We start from the raw sequence: 20,833 nt of genomic DNA, 5'->3' as shown, positions 1-20,833 counted from the left end.
TAGTGAGATTGTTGAGAGTGCTCTTGAGATTGTGGTAGATCTTGCCATGAGGGAAGAATTATCAATAGGATGTAGATGGGAGCAATGCCGCTTGCCATCGCCATGCACATGGAAGTGATAACAGAGACGCTTTGAGTCGTGTCTTTGTTTCTCCTTTGCATAAAAAAAACCCCCATACTTACTTCAGCTGCTAACTTTGCCATCTGAGGTGTTGTTCGGATTGGACCCTGCTTGCCTTGAGGTCTCTTGATACTTCCTGTTGAGAGGGCTTTTGGGTCCGCAACCCCTAGTCATGAGCTCAAAATTTGAGTGAGCTCACATCATTGGCCTGATGATGTGCTTTATGTGCCTGGAATCAAGAAAATTTTTCTTTCAGTGTCCTCTCTCAATAAAAGAGGATTTCAGGTTGCCTTTGAGGATGACGAGTGTGCAGTTCGAGACAGAGAAGATGATTATTATTTGAGACTATCTAGCACACATTTTCATGGTCTTTTTCAGCTTGATTTTTTAAAGAAAAAACCAAATCATGCACTTGCAATTTCTAGTCCCATTGTTGCTATGCAAAATGCAGAGTTATGGCATGCCAGATACAGGCATATCAGTTATGGTAGCTTAATGACACGTCGGAAATATGCTATGGTTGATGCTTTGCCTCCCTTGGAGTCACCTTCCCCTCATGCCTATGAAGGGTGCATATTTGGGAAGATGCACAGGTTTCCCTTTAAAAAGGATGGTGCAGTAAGAGCTGTTCGAAAATTACAGCTCATTCATAGTGATGTCTGCGGTCCCATGAGGACTCCTGCATTGGGTGGTTATCTGTATTATGTCACATTTATTGATGACTACTCAAACTACACTTGGGTCTATGGTTTAAATAAAAAATCAAATGTGTTTAGTAGGCATTTTCGACACTTTGTGGCAAAGGTTGAGAATGAAACTCGACTCAAGGTGCAGACACTATGCACAGATAGAGGGGGGGAGTATTATGTCTCATGAATTTGAGGCTTATTTGAATGAGAAAGGCATCACACATCAACTTACATTGAGGCTAACCCCTAAGCAAAATGGCAAAGCTGAGCGGAAGAATAGAACTCTTATGGAGATTGATAGATGCATGCTCATGAGCAAAAAGTTGCCTCACGCAAGCTCCTCCTGTTCCACATGCCCCGATTCAGCCACCGGCTGATTTAGCCACAGGCAGTGGAAGATGCTGCTAGGCAAGAGATTACACAAATACACGCAGCCAAAACTGTTCCGAATTGGCTGCTCCAAACGCTCAGGGAGAGTAGGCTTGATGCTCCTTTGCCTGGCAGAATTCGTAGTGCAGCAAGACACGAAGGGGGGGGGTTCATCTGTTGAATCAGCTTTTGTATGTACTCTTCTTGATGAGGAAGAGCCTGATACTTTTGAAGAGGCCAAAGACAATGTGCAGTGGATGAATGCCATGCAAGATGAGTTGCAGTCTATTAATAAAAATCAAACCTGGAATCTTGTGGATTTGCCACCAAGAAAGAATGCCATAGGTACCAGATGGGTTTTCAAAGTCAAAAGAAGGCCAGATGGGTCCATTGATAGGTACAAGGCTCGGCTAGTTGCAAAAGGCTATGCTCAGAAGAAGGGCATAGATTATGAGGAAATATTTGCTCCTACTTCTAGGATGACCACTATCAGATCAGTTATTGCTATGGCTGCACATTTTGATTGGAATGTTCATTAGTTGGACATAAAAACAACCTTTCTCAATGGAGACTTGTTGGAATAGGTTTATGTCAAGTAACCTCCTGGCTTTGAAATTTCGGGTAATGTACATAAAATGTGCAAGCTGAATAAAGCTTTGTATGGGCTGAAACAAGCCCCACATGCATGGTACTCCAAAATTGATGCCTTTATGACCAGCAAGGGGCTTCATAACAGTCCAACTGAAAGTACCCTCTACATCCAGAAGGATGGGGAGGATATTTTAGTCATCATTGTTTATGTAGATGACATGCTACTCACAGGGTCAAATGAACAAAAAATTGCAGATTTCAAAGCTGAATTGAAAGCTACATTTGACATGTTAGATTTGGGCATGTTACATTTTTATTTGGGGATCCAGTTCTTACAAGAGAGACGTGGCATCATTACGTCTCAATCCAAGTATGTGCAAAAGCTCTTGGATCGGTTCAACATGCAAGATTGCAAGCCTACAGCCACTCCCATGGCGCCAGGGCTGAAGCTTACTATGTATGATATAGGTGAATTAGTAGCTGCCACACTCTACAGCTTGGCTGTAGAATGCCTCATTTTTTTGTGCAATACACGGCCCGATATTCAGTTTGCAGTATCACAGGTGATAGCTGTAAAACGCATCTTCCGCTACTTGCAAGGCACAAAGTCTTACGGCTTGATGTTCCCCAGGGGGGGTGACTTGCAGATGCATGCTTACAGTGACTTACATTGGGCTGGAGACTATGATACTAGGCAGTTCATAAGTAGCAATTGTTTCTTTTTGGGACATGCTTGCATTTCTTGGTTGAGCAAGAAACAAGCTATTGTGGTTACCTCCTCGTATGAAGCTGAGTACAGGGCAGCTTTCACCGGAACAGTCTAGTGTGTTTGGCTGCGCCGTGTATTTGCTGATCTTCATCTCTCATTGGAGGATCCTTCTCCCATTCTCACTGATAGTCAGAGTGCTATAGCAGTGGCCAAGAATCTTGTGTTTCATGCTCGCACAAAGCACAATGAGGTTCACTATCACTATGTCAGAGAGAAGTTGCATGCAAGGGAGATCAGTATGATCTATGTGTCAACACATGACAATGTTGCAGATATCTTCACCAAAGCACTTCCACGTGAGAAGTTTGAGGCATTTCACAGTGCCCTGAACTTATCTCCTTTTGGTGATTGATCATTTCCTTGTACATCATCACATGGGCACTATAGGAGAGTGTTAGAATTATTGCCATATTCTAGGCAGTGACCAATGTAATGTCAATAAGTGGGTTAGGGGAACTTTTCCCTCATTAGAGGTTTTTCCCCCTAACCACAGTTAGGATCTCTAGCTACAGTTGGTGGTTAGTATAAGGTTTTTTCACTTAGACAAAACCTCATCTTTGTATGTTGTTCCAATCTCATTTCTATCACACGTTTTGCATTGCTCTCACTCTGTTCAGCTCCCTTTCTTCCTTCCAGAAGACCGTCCATTATTGGGTGGGGTGGCAAGAAATGGGCTCGAATGTCCTTCATGAGCTCCGCCCAATCATAGTAGCTTCGTGACAGCTTCTCCCATCAAGTGCATGGAAGCCAAGATGCACTTCTTGTTGTCTTGCATCTACACAACAGAAAAGTAGCTCTCAAATTGGTTGAGCCAAGACAAGAGAACTAATGGTTCTGTCTTCCATCATCTCTATCAAAGTACAGCTTCCCTAGGAAAGAACTTGGCTTGACTGAGGGGGATCTAATCTATCAAGCTCTACTGCTTTGGCTTGGAGAAATGAAAATAGCAAAAATCGATCATGGTTCTTCCACCCGCACAATATTTGGAAACCACACTCTCCACTTCTGGATTTCATTAGACTGCCTTGCACAAATTCTGAGATGGGAGATGAAATAATCTGCCACATTGCACACTTCCTAATCACTCTTGCTGCCTTCAAGAGATAAATAGATGAAGAGCCACTTGTGAATGTAATTCTGATGCAGATTTGAGGTGCAACCATTGCTTATATCGCCCAAGCAATGAGCCCTATATCTAGGCTGACCAGATAGCCGACCTGGACACATGTCAACCATATGTTGACTTGCCATATGGCTAATGCCATATCATATGCCACCTATTCCATGCCATGTTCACATGTTTTGCTGCCATGCCATTTGTCACGGACGTGAATTTATAATTTTTAGGAATTTACGGTGAATGACTTGGCCTCAAACTGATTAAATCTGTAAAGGACACTTCAGTGCAATTAATTCCATGGGCCAAGGCAAAGGATTTGAGGGTAGAGAGGGGTAAAAATTCAGTGACTTGTAGGGCAAGTAAGGGCAGCTCTTTTTGGCTCAAGTGGATTGGGGGCTGAGTTAGGGCTGGTTCAACTTTCTCTCAGTTCAAAATCTCATTTTTCTTGCTTCCCAGCTATCCACACACCTTCCGAGAGTCTGTTTGTCATATCTGCCATCACCCATGAGCCCTGCCAGGTCTAGGACAGCAAAATTGCATCTTCCAAAGGCTGCTACAAGAAATTGCAATTCATCAGGGCTGTTCTGGGAGCTGATTTCAGAAATCACAATTCATCCAGGTGTTGCCAGGGCATATGTTCCCATTTTGTGCACTGTTTCAGGCTGGTTTCTAATTCCAGACAGGGCGATTCACTGCTGTGGGTGTTCACGGGGCCGTTCCAAAAATTTCGCAGTTTGCAGGAGCTCCCTTGCCTGTTCCAGGATTTTGCAATTTGCTAGAGCTCTTCTGGCAAATCGCTGTCAGTTTTCCTATGATTTGAGCTGCTCCGGGCCTCTAGAACAGGGCGAAATCTTTGTTGTAGGCTTTCGGTGTGCCAGATTGGTACCAGATCCATTTTGCCTTTCAAGATTGGACTGCTAGGGGCCAGAAGGAAATCGTATTTGCTGTTTTTCACCTCTTCTAGGGCTGCTCTTGCTGATTTTGCCTGCCAGAGTGATTGAGAACTCCTCCAAACAGATTCGCTTCTCAGAGCCTTCATATCAGTCGATTGCTTCCTCGAAGCTCCCCTGCTGCCTCAAAACCTTCAGAGTTCCTTGCCTTGTTGCAACTAGCCTTTCTGTGTGCCAGGAACAGCCAGGGTTGGTTGTTTTGCTGGTCTTTGTCCTGCTAGGACTCCCGTGAAGGGTATTAGAGCTACAAGGATAGACTTGGCTGATTTCTCTCCTGCCAAAAATCATCCTCACTTGTCTGCAATCCCATAAGCGATGCTGAATAGTCTCCAAAGCAGAGAGGCAACGAGGGCAAGTAGGGTGGCTCTGAACCTGGATCTCCAAAGGTTCACTGCAATCCCACCATGGATAGAAAGCCAAAAGAAAAGAGTGATCTTTCTATTCCTATGGGATTTCTAGAGTCTCTTCCAGAAGCACCTCTGCAAATCCGCAGTGATATCAAATGTCTCCCAATGAGGAACTCTGGAAGGTCTCCAACCTCTACTATTGAGCTAGAATCTCTTGGCATTACTGACCGTGTAACGAAAGAAGGAGATGCTCTTCTCTCGATCCCCTGCGCCAATCCACTCCCACTCTCCAGGGTCCCACTGCAAATACCTAATGGGAACTCCCCTGTAGAGCCAAAGCCTCCAAGATCCGGTGGAGAGAAGCCGGGGGTCTAGGTCAAGGAACCACTCTGACTCAGATCCCTACACCAAAAGACCTACAACCCTGATAGGCTGAAAAGCATACTCAAGCAAGATGTCCTCTGTGGACCTGAGCAATCTGCCACCATCATGCACACTAAAAACCAAAGCATCCTCATGTGCATCTCGAAAGGCCAAAACCTGAAGAGGAACACCGCCTCTCGTAAAAGTACATGCCCAAGTGGAGCAAGTGAGTGGCATATCATCTGTGTCTACCCAATCCACTGGAAGGACTGCCTCAATCTGCAAGATCCTCCCTGCACTCCCTCTGAGATGTCCCGTCAATTGAGATTTGGTCTCCTCTGGAAGCCTGTGGAAAGCTTTCCATGACCCCAATGATGAGGCGGGTCCCCTCTCCCACCTGGACCACTGCATGTAGAGTGAGGCACCAAGTGGTCTGCCATGATCATCCAATATACTGTCATTCCACATGATTGGTTGCCTATCAATCTTTTCATGAGACGAAGGAGGAATCCTCCGAAGAGTGCTCCTGAAACTGGCCCATGCTTTTAGTATGGCAACCATGAGAGGGGACGAAGGTGATCTCAGGTGTGCTATGGTGAAAATCCACCTAATACTGCTCATCCAGTCTCCTCCTGAAGAAGGTGTGCACGTTTGTATGCTACTAATAAAAAAGGCCTTACACAGCTCCTGCCCTGGCATTAGTCCCCACACCACTATCTTGCAGAGTAAAGCTCTGCATTGTAAATCTGGATCAATAATATTGAGACCCCTTCCTGTGTAGGGAGGATGAGGGTCTCCCAAGCCACCCTGGCTAACGCATCTGCTGTGCCATCAAGCCCACTCCAAAGAAAATTTTTGATCGGTCTCCTGAGCTGAGTGATGCAGTTCTTAGAACGGCACCAACATGAACAAACAAACCAAGCCATGGCCAAGAGGACCTGGTTGACCACCACAACTCTAGAGGCAAGATCTAGCTTGGCTGAGCTCCAAAAAAGGAGCTTCCTCCTGATGCTCTCCAACACGGGAGCAAACTGCTGCGTGGAAGAAATATCCAAGCCGACCTGGCAGCCCAAATACCAAAGATGTCAGGTTGAGATCTAACATAGATACTCATAGCTTCAACCATGAACAAAAAAAGAAAAGGAGCAAGGGGACATCCCTGACAGACTGATCTAGAAATCTAAAATCTCTCACCCCTTTTCTCACCAATAAGTACCTGGCTGTGGGCTGATATGTACAAAGAGGAAACACCTCTGATCCAAGCATCAGTAAAGCCAAAATGTAGAAGGGTGCCCTCCAAAAAACCCAATCTACTCTGTCATAATCTTTCACAAAATCTAAGAGTAGAATGGCTAGATTCTGGCCGCTCTGCATGGCCCACTTTGAAGCTTCCCAAAAAGAGAAAATGTTATAAAAAATGCTTCTGCCATGCACAAATCCCATCTGAGTGTCATGAATAAGATCTGGGAGAAGGGGCTGCAATCAGAGGCTGATTGCCTTGGCCATAATCTTGTAACATGTCCCCAGAAGTGTGATAGGCCTCCACTGGGACACTAAATTTCTGCAACCTCCTTTCCGGATAAGGTGGATGAGACCCTCTGTGAGTGACCCGGGCATCTCGCCAGAGTCCCAAATGCCCTACAGGGCTGAAGTAATGTAGTCTCCAATCATATCCCAAAATGCAATGAAAAAAGAGGGGTGAGGCCATCCGAACCTGGGCACTTGCCCTTGTGAAGGCCTGAAAGTGCAGTCCTAAACTCTGTGTTGGTGAAAGGTGCATCAAGCAAAACATGCATATCCGGTTTCACCAACAAAGGGATGCTCTGCCAAATAACCTGTCTAGCATCCTCTCTTCCCGTGTGTCAAGATTTGCAGTAAGAAGGGCGGCATAAAAATATGAAGCTATGCACATGACATCATCTGGATCTGTCTGTAAAACCCCATGTGAGTCAATAAGTTGGGATACACTCTCTCTACTATGTCTAGGGCCAAGAGTAGAGAAAATGTGTTTATTGACTCTACCACCCATCTGAATCCAGAAGGACTCCTGTGCATGAAAGGCATACTCTGCTCTTTGATCAAGCAATATCTGTTGATGAGCCCTTGCTGTAGCAAGGCGCTCCTGAATCCAAGCATCTGAAGGCCGTTTCTGCTCTTCGCTCTGCAAAGCTGCCAACTGCTGGCGAACACCAATCTCACGTCTGAGAATATCTTATCTCCTGGTACAAGCAACTGAGTGGTAGAAGTCGCTAATACCAAAAAGGGCAGCAGCTACATGTGATGGATATGGCTGCCCACATATCTACAGGGCTACCTCTGTAAGGCCCTCCTTTGTGTACAAGGCATCTGGAATTTTGATGCTAGCAGACCGGCCTCTCAAGTGAGGCTTTGAGATAGCCAGCACAACAGGAAAGTGGTCCGAAGTGAAAACCCCAGCAGCAATGCATACCGATCCACCTCTGTCTAGTGCCCAATCATCTACATAAAATCTATCAATGCGTGCATGAATAGGTATCTGTTGCCTCCTGTTCGACCAAGAGAATAAGAGGAACTGTGGTTGAATAAGAAAGGCATCATCCAACCAAGTATCTCTGCCACAGTAGTGAAGAAGGAAGGCATCCCATGCTGCTCTCTCCAAAGACTGAAGTCCTCCTTCTCTACCTCCTTTTTTGTCTGCGGTAACTCAACAATGTTAAAGTCACCTCCAATCACCCATGAATCTGCAATGGGGGCCTAAGAGAGCAAATCCTTCCACATAATGACATGTTCCCCTCTAATGTTGGAGGCATACAGGTTAAGGAAACCAACCTACGCCCTCCAATCAAGAGAATAATCCATTGAGCCCTAGAGGGAATAATGACTCCGTGTCCAACAACTAAGGGAAGAACCGACTGCGAAACTGAAATAGAAGTGCCCCCCCTAGTGCCCAAGGCAGGCGACCAAAATGTGTGGCCAGAAAGCAACTTGCCTCACTTGGTACAATCTCTAGAATCCAGTTTGTGCTCCTGAATAAATAAGATATCAATGGAACCCCCAGTAACACTTGGATGAAGCTGCAGCTGTCTGCAGCCGCGATGTGGGACACCAGCTAGGCCTTGTATGTTCCAGCTAACAATCCTCATCGACGGGAGGATGTAGAGTGGAACACCTTACCCGACCTAGTGGCGAAAACAAACCCCTCAGCAAGGGAACACCTCCTGCTCGAGGAGCGAGAAATGAAACCAAGTGGCGGAAAATCAACAGGGGAAAGAACCTGCCACCTGATGCCCTATCAACATGAAACCCAATCATTGGCTCACCAAAAGTAGAGGGCACAAACTCCTCTCGGAAATCCGAAGCATCTGCCAGAGCTGAAAATGAGTTCCTGTGAATCAGGCCAGACACCGGAGTGCGAAGGATCCCTTCTAAGGGAAGAGGATCAACAGTGTAAACCATCCCCTTTCCCCTATCCAAGGGAGGAAGTGAGGATTGCTCTCAATCCTCTGTCTGCATAGATGCGGAGACCTCTACTGCCTCGAGGAGAGTGTCTGGCACTATTGGTTCTAGGGGAGAAGCTGCAACCGGGGAGGAGGTCAAAGTTGAAGCGTCTCGGACTGTGTGAGGTGACACTGGAGGGACAACCCGAGGTGAAGCAGAGTCCACTAGTGTATCCTCGTGAACTGAAGGAGGAATCTACACACTGGTATGCGTCGGGTGACCCTGCAGGTCGTAAGACACTTGAGGTAGAAGGTGGCGGTACCAAAGGAGTGCTCAGTGGAGGAGCACTCTGGCGAGTAAGAGCTATGCCACCATCCTGAGAAGGACCACCATGTGGAGGTCGAGGAGCAGGTGCTGGACCTATACCACCCCCCTGTCGAGGCCGAGGAGGAGGTGTTGGACCTGTATCACCCCCCTGTCGAGGCCGAGGAGCAGGTGCTGAAACTGTACCACCCCCCTGTCAAGGCCGTGGGGCGGTAGCTCTACCAGAGGGCTTCTTGGGCCTTTTCTTCTTCCTGGGGCAATCCCTCGCAAACTGTCCAATGGTCATGCATATCCTGCATTGGTCCTGTCTGCTTGTAATCTCTACTCTCTGGCGAAAAAAGGAACCATCCGGGCGTTGGATCATAACATGGTCCATCGTAAGGTTCGGATCCTTACAGAGGACCCTAACTCTAGGTACCCCATCAGCCTTGGTTGCCTCTGCTGTAATCAACAGCAACCCAGGGAAGGGTGGGATCTCAGCAACCGTGCCGAAATGCTCCCCAATAACAGAAAGAAGTCGATGGTAAACCTAGGGAAGCCTGAGAAATTAGATGAAGAGCGAAAAGATTTCCTTATCTGCCTCCACTGGGTTGAAACCAATATCAAAGGCATCAAAAAAGATCTTCTTGTGTCCCAGGTGTAAAAACTCAGCTTTGAGCACTGTGCTCGCAGCCTCTGGAGTGTCAAAAACAACTGAAAAAAACCTTGTCCCAGAAGACGAACATCTAACAATCGTGGAGTGAGGTCTGGGGGGAGAGCCGCAAGCATCTAGTCTCTGGCTTGGGATTTGGAAGGGTGAGACCCGAAGATGCGTGCGAGCAACGTGGTAGAGCATTTAATCTCTACGTCCTTCTTGAGCTGCTGTAAATCGTCTTTAGAAAAAGTAATAGTTTTCGCGACCGGTGGAGGTGAAGTAGGATTGGCTGACGGAATATCCATTGCCAATTGAGGTGAGGAGGCTGACTCTGACACTTTTTAGGCTCCATCCGCTCCAAAAAATGTTGCGGGAGAAGGAAGAGGGGGGAGACAGGAAGAAGAGGAGGGGGGTAGAGGAGAGGGCTGAGGCGGGGGGATAGGGAGCGGGGGAGAGGAGAGGGGGTAGAGGAGAGGGCTGAAGCAGGGGGGGGAAGCGGGGTAGAGGAGAGGGGAGAAGAGGGGAGGGAGGTAGAAGCAGGAGGTAGAGGCGGGGGGAAGGAAGCGGGTAGAGGGGAGGGGGGTAGAGGCGGGGGGTAAGGAGCAGGGTAGAGGGAGGGCTGAGGCAGGGAGCGGGGGAGCAAGGAAGGGGGAGCGGGCTGAGAGGGGAGAGGGCGGGCTGAGCGGTAGAGGAGAGAAGGGGGTAGAGGAGAGGGAGGTAGAGGCAGGGGGGTAGAGGCGGGGGTAGGGAGTGGGTAGAGGAGAGGGGTGTAGAGGTGGGGGGTAGGGAGCGGGGTAGAGGGAGGGCTGTGGAAGGGAGCGGGGGAGCAGGGAAGGGGGAGCGGGCTGAGAGGGGAGGGGGCGGGTTGAGAGGGAGAGGAGGGGAAGGGGTAGCGGGCTGAGAGGGAGAGAAGGAGGAAGGGAGAGGCTGAGGGAGGGGCTGAGGGTGAGGGAGGGGGCTGAGGGAGGGGCTGAAGGAGATGGGGGCAGAAGGGGAGCGGGGAGGAGCAGCAGCTCCAGGACAGAACGTACCGCATTGCTCATTTAGACCAACACACAACATGATTTCATTGATCAATCTGGCGACCAGTGTCTATGTTGCATGGAATATCCCAAAGAATCTATATGAGATTAAAGAGTCGAACACTTACTCAAGAAAATTAAGGTTTGAGACTCGGTGGGTGAAATCTTGATACCAATCTTCTTTTCTTTTGTTTTGCAAGGACTATACAGAGCAAGGTATCTTAGAGCTACCAAGGCTTCAATCACGGCACTGACGAAGGGTCCAAGAGCAGTCAGATTCCTTTTGAGAAGCTTTGGGCCGTGCTCATTGAGGAAGAACTCCGAATGAACATGTATGACGACGCTGATGTTGACAAAGCTCTAAATGCCTATCAAAGGCCAAGGGAAAAGGAAGAAGGGAACTTCAGAGAAGGAGAACTGACAAGAGGATGGATCTTCAAATTTGAAGAAGAAAAAGGTCATATGCTTCTACAATAACGAGTGCGCCATGGGGTGCAAGAAGCAAAAAGCTGATAAGGATGGTGATGAGAAATCCAAGGAGAAGAAAGAAAGGAAGTCTATTAACGTCCGCGGGAGACCAAGAGGTCTATGGGATAACATGATAACCAACTAGTACATCAGTTTAGGGAGGGCAGCTCCCAGGAAGGCCATACATCACTTTAAGACTGAGAGTCTTTTGGCTTGGATATAAACTCTTCAATGAGTGCTATGCCCCCGCGGTATACTACCCATTTTCCATCATTCCTAGCAGCATTGTCCTTAGCTAATTCCATTGCCTTATTTTTCAATTGAGTTCATGTAAGTTCTTCAGCTATCCATATCTTAGTTCCTTTCAACTTGTAGGATTGCTGAAGAAGCTTGATGCGTAGACCTCGTGAGTTAAACGTAATGAAAGCATGACCTATAGATTGTAAGATATGAGTTGCTCCGAGTTTATTATCATCATCAAGAGCATCATCCTTATCAACCGTCCAATCTATCTTAGGCATGGTTGCTTTGACATGTGCTAAGGTTTCGCTGAAAGAGTCCTCCTCTTTGTACCATCCTTCAGGGAGACTCCCTATTCTAATCTTCAAAGCATAATCACGCCTAGCTTCATGTTCTTTAATCTCTTCCTGAACGTCATCCTTATTTACCTTTGCCTCAAACTCCACAATCACTTCCTTCTTTGTGGTCAGTACTTCATGGTGAACTAGATCTTTGACTGTGGAGACAAGCTGTGGGGTAGGGGGGGAAACCTTGTACTAGAGGGCTTCTTGGGCCTTTTCTTCTTCCTGGGGCAATCCCTGGCAAAGTGTCCAATGGTCCTGCATATCCTGCACTGGTCCTGCCTGCCTATAATCTCTGCTCTCTGGCGAAAAAAGGAACCATATGAGCGCAGGATCATAACATGGTCCATCGTGAGGTTCGGATCCTTACAGAGGACCCTAACTCTAGGTACCCCATCAGCCTTGGTTGCCTCTGCTGCAGTCAATGGCAACCCAGGGAGGGGTGGGATCTCAGCAACCGCGCTGAAATGCTCCCCAATAACAGAAAGAAGTCAATGGTAAACCTGGGGAAGCCCCAAAAATCTGATGAAGAGCGAAAAGATTTCCTTATTTGCCTCCATTGGGTCGAAACTAATATCAAAGGCGTCAAAGAAGATCTTCCTGTGTCCCAGGTGTAAAAACTCAGCTTTGAGCACTGTGCTCGCAGCCTCTAGAGTGTCAAAAAAAACCTTAAAAGAACCTCGTCCCAATAGACGAACATCTAACAATCGTGGAGTGAGGTCTGGGGGGAGAGCTGCAAGCATCCAGTCTCTGGCTTGGGATCTGGAAGGGTGAGACCCGAAGATGCGTGCGAGCAATGTGGTAGAGCATTTAATTTCTACGTCCTTCTTGAGCTGCTATAACTCGTCTTTAGAAAAAGTAATAGTTTTCACGGCTGGTGGAGGTGGAGTACGATTGGTTGAGGGAATATCCATCGCCAATCGAGGTGAGGAGGCTGACTTGGACAATTTTGAGGGTCCGTCCGCTCCAAAAAATGCTGCGGGAGAAGGTAGAGGGGGGAGACAGGAAGAAGAGGAGGGGGGTAGAGGAGAGGGCTGAGGCAGGGGGATAGGGATCCGGGAGAGGAGAGGGGGTAGAGGAGAGGTCTGAAGCGGGGGGGAGGGAGCGGCGGGTAGAGGACACGGGAGAAGAGGGGAGGGAGGTAGAAGCGGGAGGTAGATGCGGGGGGAAGGAAGCAGGTAGAGGGGAGGGGGGTAGAGGCGAGGGGTAGGGAGCGGGGTAGAGGGAGGGCTGAGGCAGGGAGTGGGGTAGAGGGAGCGGGGGAGCAAGGAAGGGGGAGCGGGCTGAGAGGGGAGGGGGCGGGCTGAGCAGGAGAGGAGAGAAGGGGGTAGAGGAGAGGGAGGTAGAGGCGGGGGGTAGAGGCGGGGTTAGGGAGCGGGTAGAGGAGAGGGGTGTAGAGGCGGTGGAAAGGGAGCGGGGTAGAGGGAGGGCAGAGGCAGGGAGCGGGGAAGCAGGGAAGGAGGAGCGGGCTGAGAGGGGAGGGGGCAGGCTGAGAGGGAGAGGAGAGGAAGGGGTATCGGGCTGAGAGGGAGAGGAGGAGGAAGGGAGAGGCTGAGGGAGGGGCTGAGGGCGAGGGAGGTGCTGAAGGAAATGGGGACAGCAAGGGAGGGGGGAGGAGCAGCAGCTCCAATACAAAACGTACCGCATTGCTCATTTAGACCAACAGACAACATGATTTCATTGATCAATCTGGTGACCAGTGTCCATGTTGCATGGAATATCCCGAAGAATCTATATGAGATTAAAGAGTCCAAGAGTTCCTCAAGAAAATTAAGGTTTGAGACTCGGTGGGTGAAATCTTGATACCAATCTTCGGTTCTTTTGTTTTGCAAGGATTGTACAGAGCAAGCTATCTTAGAGCTACCAAGGCTTCAATCACGGCACTGACAAAGGGTCAAAAGAGCAGTCCGATTCCTTTTGAGAAGCTTTGGGCCATGATCATTGAGGAAGAACTCCAAATGAACATGTATGACGACGCTGATGTTGACAAAGCTCTAAATGCCTAGGCAAAGGCCAAGGGAAAAGGAAGAAGGGAACTTCAAAGAAGGCGAACCGACAAGAGGATGGATCTTCAAATTTGAAGAAGAAAAAGGTCATATGCTTCTACACTAACGAGTGTGCCATGGGGTGCAAGTAGAAAAAACCTGATAAGGATGGTGACGAGAAATCCAAGGAGGAGAATGAAAAAAAGTCTATTAATGTCCACGGGAGACCAAGAGGTCTATGGGATAACATGATAACCAACTAGTACATCAGTTTAGGGAGGGCAGCTCCCAGGAAGGCCATACATCAGTTTAAGACTGAGAGTCTTTTGGCTTGGATATAAACTCTTCAATGAGTGCTACGCCCTCGCGGTATACTACCCATTTTCCATCATTCCTAGCTGCATTGTCCTTAGCTAACTGCATTGCCTTATTTTTCAATTGAGCTCATGTAAGTTCTTCAGCTATCCATATCTTAGTTCCTTTCAACTTGTAGGATTGTTGGAGAAGCTTGATGCATAGATCCCGTGACTTAAACGTAATGATAGCATGACCTGTTGACTGTAAGATACGAGTTGCTTTGAGTTCATCATCATCATCGAGAGCACCATCCTTATCAACCATCCAATCTATCTTAGGCATGGTTGCTTTGACATGTGCTACTGATATGTGCTAAGGTTTCACTGAAAGAGTCCTCCTCTTTGTACCATCCTTCGGGGAGTCCCCCTGTTCTAATCTTCAAAGCATGATCACGCCTAGCTTCATGTTCTTTAATCTTTTCTTGAACGTCATCCTTATTTACCTTTGCCTCAAACTCCACAATCACTTCCTTCTTTGTGGTCAGTACTTCATGGTGAACTAGATCTTTGACTGTGGAGACAAGCTGTGGGGTAGGGGGGGAAACCTTGTACGAGAGGGCTTCTTGGGCCTTTTCTTCTTTTTGGGGCAATCCCTGGCAAAGTGTCCAATGGTCCTGCATATCCTGCACTGGTCCTGCCTGCCTGTAATCTCTACTCTCTGGCAAAAAAAGGAACCATCCGGACGCTGGATCATAACATGGTCCATCGTGAGGTTTGGATCCTTACAGAGGACCCTAACTCTAGGTACCCCATCAGCCTTGGTTGCCTCTGCTGTAGTCAATGGCAACCCAGGGAGGGGTGGGATCCCAGCAACCGAGTCGAAATGCTCCCCAATAACAGAAAGAAGTCGATGGTAAACCTGGGAAAGCCTCAGAAATTCGATGAAGAGCGAAAAGATTTCCTTATCTGCCTCCACTGGGTCGAAACCAATATCAAAGGCGTCAAAGAAGATCTTCCTGTGTCCCAGGTGTAAAAACTCAGCTTTGAGCATTGTGCTCGCAACCTTTGGAGTGTTAAAAACAACCTGAAAAGATCCTCGTCCCAGAAGATGAACATCTAACAATCGTGGAGTGAGGTCTGGGGGGAGAGCCACAAGCATCCAGTCTCTGGCTTGGGATCTGGAAGGGTGAGACCCGAAGATGCGTGCGAGCAATGTGGTAGATCTCTACGTCCTTCTTGAGCTGCTATAACTCGTCTCTAGAAAAAGTAATAGTTTTGACGGCCGGTGGAGGTGGAGTACGATTGGTTGAGGAAATATCCATCGCCAATCGAGGTGAGGAGGCTGACTCGGACAGTTTTGAGGCTTCGTCCACTCCAAAAAACACTGCGGGAGAAGGAAGAGGGGGGAGACAGGAAGAAGAGGAGGGGGGTAGAGGAGAGGGCTGAGGCGGGGGGATAGGGAGCGGGGGAGAGGAGAGGGGGTAGAGGAGAGGGCTGAAGCGGGGGGGAGGGACCGGGGTAGAGGAGAGGGGAGAAGAGGGGAGGGAGGTAGAAGCGGGAGATAGATGCGGGGGGAAGGAAGCGGGTAGAGGGGAGGGGGGTAGAGGCGGGGGGTAGGGAGCGGGGTAGAGGGAGGGCTGAGGCAGTGAGCGGGGGAGTGAGGAAGGGGGAGCGGGCTGAGAGGGGAGGGGGTGGGCTGAGCGGGAGAGGAGAGAAGGGGGTAGAGGAGAGGGAGGTAGAGGCTGGGGGGTAGAGGCGGGGGTAGGGAGCAAGTAGAGGAGAGGGGTGTAGAGGCGGGGGAAAGGGAGCGGGGTAGAGGGAGGGTAGAGGCAGGGAGCGGGTGAGGGGAGCGGGGGAGGAGGGAAGGGGGAGCGGGCTGAGAGGGGAGGGGGCGGGCTGAGAGGGAGAGGAGAGGAAGGGGTAGCGGGCTGAGAGGGAGAGGACGAGTAAGGGAGAGGCTGAGGGAGGGGCTGAGGGCAAGGGAGGGGGCTGAGGGAGGGGCTGAAGGAGATGGGGACAGCAAGGGAGCGGGGAGGAGCAGCAGCTCCAGGACAGAACGTACCGCATTGCTCATTTAGACCAACAGACAACATGATTTCATTGATCAATCTGGTGACCAGTGTCCATGTTACATGGAATATCCCGAAGAATCTATATGAGATTAAAGAGTCCAAGACTTCCTCAGGAAAATTAAGGTTTGAGACTCGGTGGGTGAAATCTTGATACCAATCTTCGTTTCTTTTGTTTTGCAAGGATTGTACAGAGCAAGCTATCTTAGAGCTACCAAGGCTTCAATCACGAAGCTGACGAAGGGTTAGAAGAGCGGTCAGATTCCTTTTGAGAAGCTTTGGGCCGTGATCATTGAGGAAGAACTCCGAATGAACATGTATGACGACGCTGATGTTGACAAAGCTCTAAATGCCTAGGCAAAGGCCAAGGGAAAAGGAAGAAGGGAACTTCAAAGAAGGAGAACCGACAAGAGGACGGATCTTCAAATTTGAAGAAGAAAAAGGTCATATGCTTCTACACCAACGAGTGTGCCATGGGGTGCAAGAAGAAAAAACCTGATAAGGATGGTGATGAGAAATCCAAGGAGCAGAATGAAAGAATGTCTATTAACGTCCACGGGAGACCAAGAGGTCTATGGGATAACATGATAACCAACTAGTACATCAGATTAGGGAGGGCAGCTCCCAGGAAGGCCATACATCACTTTAAGACTGAGAGTCTTTTGGCTTGGATATAAACTCTTCAATGAGTGCTACGCCCTCGCGGTATACTACCCATTTTCCTTCATTCCTAGCAGCATTGTGCTTAGCTAACTGCATTGCCTTATTTTTCAATTGAGCTCATGTAAGTTCTTCATTCCTAGCAGCATTGTGCTTAGCTAACTGCATTGCCTTATTTTTCAATTGAGCTATCCATATCTTAGTTCCTTTCAACTTGTAGGCTTGTTGGAGAAGCTTGATGCGTAGATCCCGTGAGTTAAACGTAATGATAGCATGACCTGTACACTGTAAGATATGAGTTGCTCCGAGTTCATCATCATCATCGAGAGCATCATCCTTATTAACCATCCAATCTATCTTAGGCATGGTTGCTTTGACATGTGCTACTGACATGTGCTAAGGTTTCACTGAAAGAGTCCTCCTCTTTGTACCATCCTTCGGGGAGTCCCCCTGTTCTAATCTTCAAAGCATGATCACGCCTAGCTTCATGTTCTTTAATCTTTTCCTGAACGTCATCCTTATTTACCTTTGCCTCAAACTCCACAATCACTAACTTCTTTGTGGTCAGTACTTCATGGTGAACTAGATCTTTGACTGTGGAGACAAGCTGTGGGGTAGGGGGGGAAACCTTGTACTAGAGGGCTTCATGTCTTCCTGTGGCAATCCTTGGCAAAGTGTCCAATGATCCTGCATATCCTGCATTGGTCTTGCCAGCCTGTAATCTCTACTCTCTGGCAAAAAAAGGAACCATCCGGTCGCTGGATCATAACATGGTCCATCGTAAGGTTCGGATCCTTACAAAGGACCCTAACTCTAGGTACCCCAGCAGCCTTGGTTGCCTCTGCTACAGTCAATGGCAACCCAGGGAGGGGTGGGATCTCAGCAACTGCACCGAAATGCTCCCCAATAACAGAAAGAAGTCGATGGTAAACCTGGGGAAGCCCGGGATATTTGATGAAGAGCGAAAAGATTTCCTTAGCTGCCTCCAATGGGTCGAAACCACAACCTTAAAAAAACCTTGTCCCAGAAGACAAACATCTAACAATCGTGGAGTGAGGTCTGGGGGGAGAGCCGCAAGCATCTAGTCTCTGGCTTGGGATCTGGAAGGGTAAGACCCGAAGATGCGTGCGAGCAATGTGGTAGATCTCTACGTCCTTCTTGAGCTGCTGTAACTCATCTTTAAAAAAGTAATAGTTTTCACGGCCGGTGGAGGTGGAGTAGGATTGGCTGACGGAATATCCATCGCCAATCGATGTGAGGAGGCTGACTCTGACACTTTTGAGGCTTCGTCCGCTCCAAAAAACGCTGCGGGAGAAGGAAGAAGGGGGAGACAGGAAGAAGAGGAGGGGGGTAGAGGAGAGGGCTGAGGCGGGGGGATAGGGAGCGGGGGAGAGGAGAGGGGGTAGAGGAGATGGCTGAAGTGGGGGGGAGGGAGCGGGGTAGAGGAGAGGGGAGAAGAGGGGAGGGAGGTAGAAGCGGGAGGTAGAGGCGGGGGGAAGGAAGCGGGTAGAGGGGAGGGGGGTAGAGGCAGGGGGTAGGGAGCGGGGTAGAGGGAGGGCTGAGGCAAGGAGCGGGGTAGAGGGAGCAGGGGAGCAAGGAAGGGGGAGTGGGCTGAGAGGGGAGGGGGCGGGCTGAGCGGGAGAGGAGAGAAGGGGGTAGAGGAGAGGGAGGTAGAGGCGGGGGGTAGAGGCGGGGGTAGGGAGCGGGTAGAGGAGAGGGGTGGAGATGCGGGGGTTAGGGAGCGGGGTAGAGGGAGGGCTGAGGCAGGGAGCAGGTGAGGGGGGAAGGGGGAGCGGGCTGAGAGGGCAGGGGGCAGGCTGAGAGGGAGAGGAGGGGAAGGGGTAGCGGGCTGAGAGGGAGAGGAGGAGGAAGGGAGAGGCTGAGGGAGGGGCTGAGGGCAAGGGAGGGGGCTGAGGGAGGGGCTGAAGGAGATGGGGACAGCAAGGGAGCGGGGAGGAGCAGCAGATCCATGAGAGAACGTACCGCATTGCTCATTTAGACCGACAGACAACATGATTTCATTGATCAATCTGGCGACCAGTGTCCATGTTGCATGGCATATATATGAGATTAAGGAGTCCAAGAGTTTATCAAGAAAATTGAGGTTTGAGACTCGGTGGGTGAAATCTTGGTACCAATCTTCTTTTCTTTTGTTTTGCAAGGATTGCATAGAGCAAGCTATCTTAGAGCTACCAAGGCTTCAATCACGGCACTGACGAAGGGTCAAAAGAGCAGTCCGATTCCTTTTGAGAAGCTTTGGGCCGTGATCATTGAGGAAGAATTCCGAATGAACATGTATGACGACGCTGATGTTGACAAAGCTCTAAATGCCTAGGCAAAGGCCAAGGGGAGGATGGATCTTCAAATTTGAAGAAGAAAAAGGTCATATGCTTCTACAATAACGAGTGCGCCATGGGGTGCAAGAAGAAAGAAGCTGATAAGGATGGTGACGAGAAATCCAAGGAGCAGAATGAAAGAAAGTCTATTAACGTCCATCGGAGACCAAGAGGTCTATGGGATAACATGATAACCAACTAGTACATCAGTTTAGGGAGGGCAGCTCCCAGGAAGGCCATACTAAGACTGAGAGTCTTTTGGCTTGGATATAAACTCTTCAATGAGTGCTACGCCCTCGCGGTATACTACCCATTTTCCATCATTCCCAGCAGCATTGTCCTTAGCTAATTCCATTGCTTATTTTTCAATTGAGCTCATGTAAGTTCTTCAGCTATCCATATCTTAGTTCCTTTCAACTTGTAGGATTGTTGGAGAAGCTTGATGCGTAGATCCCATGAGTTAAACGTAATGATAGCATGACCTGTAGACTGTAAGATACAAGTTGCTCCGAGTTCATCATCATCATCAAGAGCATCATCCTTATCAACCGTCCAATCTATCTTAGGCATGGTTGCTTTGACATGTGCTAAGGTTTCGCTGAAAGAGTCCTCCTCTTTGTACCATCCTTCGGGGAGTCCCCCTATTCTAATCTTCAAAGCATGATCACGCCTAGCTTCATGTTCTTTAATCTCTTCCTGAACGTCATCCTTATTTACCTTTGCCTCAAACTCCATAATCACTTCCTTCTTTGTGGTCAATACTTCATGGTGAACTAGATCTTTGACTGTGGAGACAAGCTGGGGGGTAGGGGGGGAAACCTTGCAAGATTTTACAACCTCATCGATGACTACCTGCTTGCCAGGTCCTTCTAGAACCTGAATTCTAGCTACTGCATTCACCAGTTGGATCTGTAACTCTCTTACCTGCTCTTGTAGATCAAAAATCTGTTCATGGTGCCAAATGATGGGTCTGTCTAGACCTCTTGGTAGGTAGGTATGTGCATAAGCTACAACAGTGGTGTATCGGGTCCTGCTGCTTGCGGTTCTTGGGGTTGAGGGGGGTTGCTTCAAGGAAAGGCTCATACATTCCTTGCTGGCCTCTGCTGCTACCCCGTGGCTGAGTTAACCCCCTGGCTGGGCTGGCGGTTCAGCTTAGGTAGGGGTTAACCCTTGGGTTAGGTTTAACCTCTATCGAGGTTAGGTTAGGTCATGGGTAACCTAGGTCAGGTTAGGTTAGGGTGATTTTATTTTTTTTTTGGGGGGGGAGGGGGGGGCTGCTGTCGACAAAGTTGGAAGGGGCGGTCGAATGTCCTAGCTGCTGTCGGAGGCACTAGCTGCTCCTGTCAATGGCTACTGATGGTGAGAGGATTGGTAGATGGCGAGGAGGCTGGCGAGACGGGCTGGCTGAGGGCTAGCTAAGGCTAGGCGGGGGCTAGGGCTTGCAAGGGCTGGCGACTGGCTAGGGCTGGCAGCGCCTAGGCTACATGATGGGAAGAAGAGAGAGGTGACGAGCTACGTAGAGACAGGCTATGCAGTGGAGAGAGCTAGAGCTTACGGAAGGGCTAGAGCGAGAGAGAGAGAGAGAGAGAGAGAGAGAGAGAGAGAGAGAGAGAGAGAGAGATGTGTGATGTATTAACGTCTGCGAGAGGCCTCGTGAGCGTATGAGACAAATGCAAAGCTAAAAGGTAACTCATACAAGCCACTAAGGGCTGAAGCAAAGGGC

General features: G+C 48.9%; 1 protein-coding gene across 1 annotated transcript in view; it reads right to left on the bottom strand.

Moving 5' to 3' along the window:
* The window catches only part of LOC147906289 (uncharacterized), a 48,274-nt gene that overhangs the window by 6,770 nt on the left and 20,671 nt on the right, over positions 1-20,833 (bottom strand). The gene's annotated exons all lie outside the window — the stretch shown is intronic.

This window comes from Dipteris shenzhenensis, chromosome 1 (assembly GCF_047967505.1).
Source record: "Dipteris shenzhenensis isolate YYH24624 ecotype China chromosome 1, Dip_SZ_1.0, whole genome shotgun sequence".
Lineage (NCBI taxonomy): Eukaryota > Viridiplantae > Streptophyta > Polypodiopsida > Gleicheniales > Dipteridaceae > Dipteris > Dipteris shenzhenensis.
This window is presented reverse-complemented; position numbering and strand designations above follow the sequence as displayed.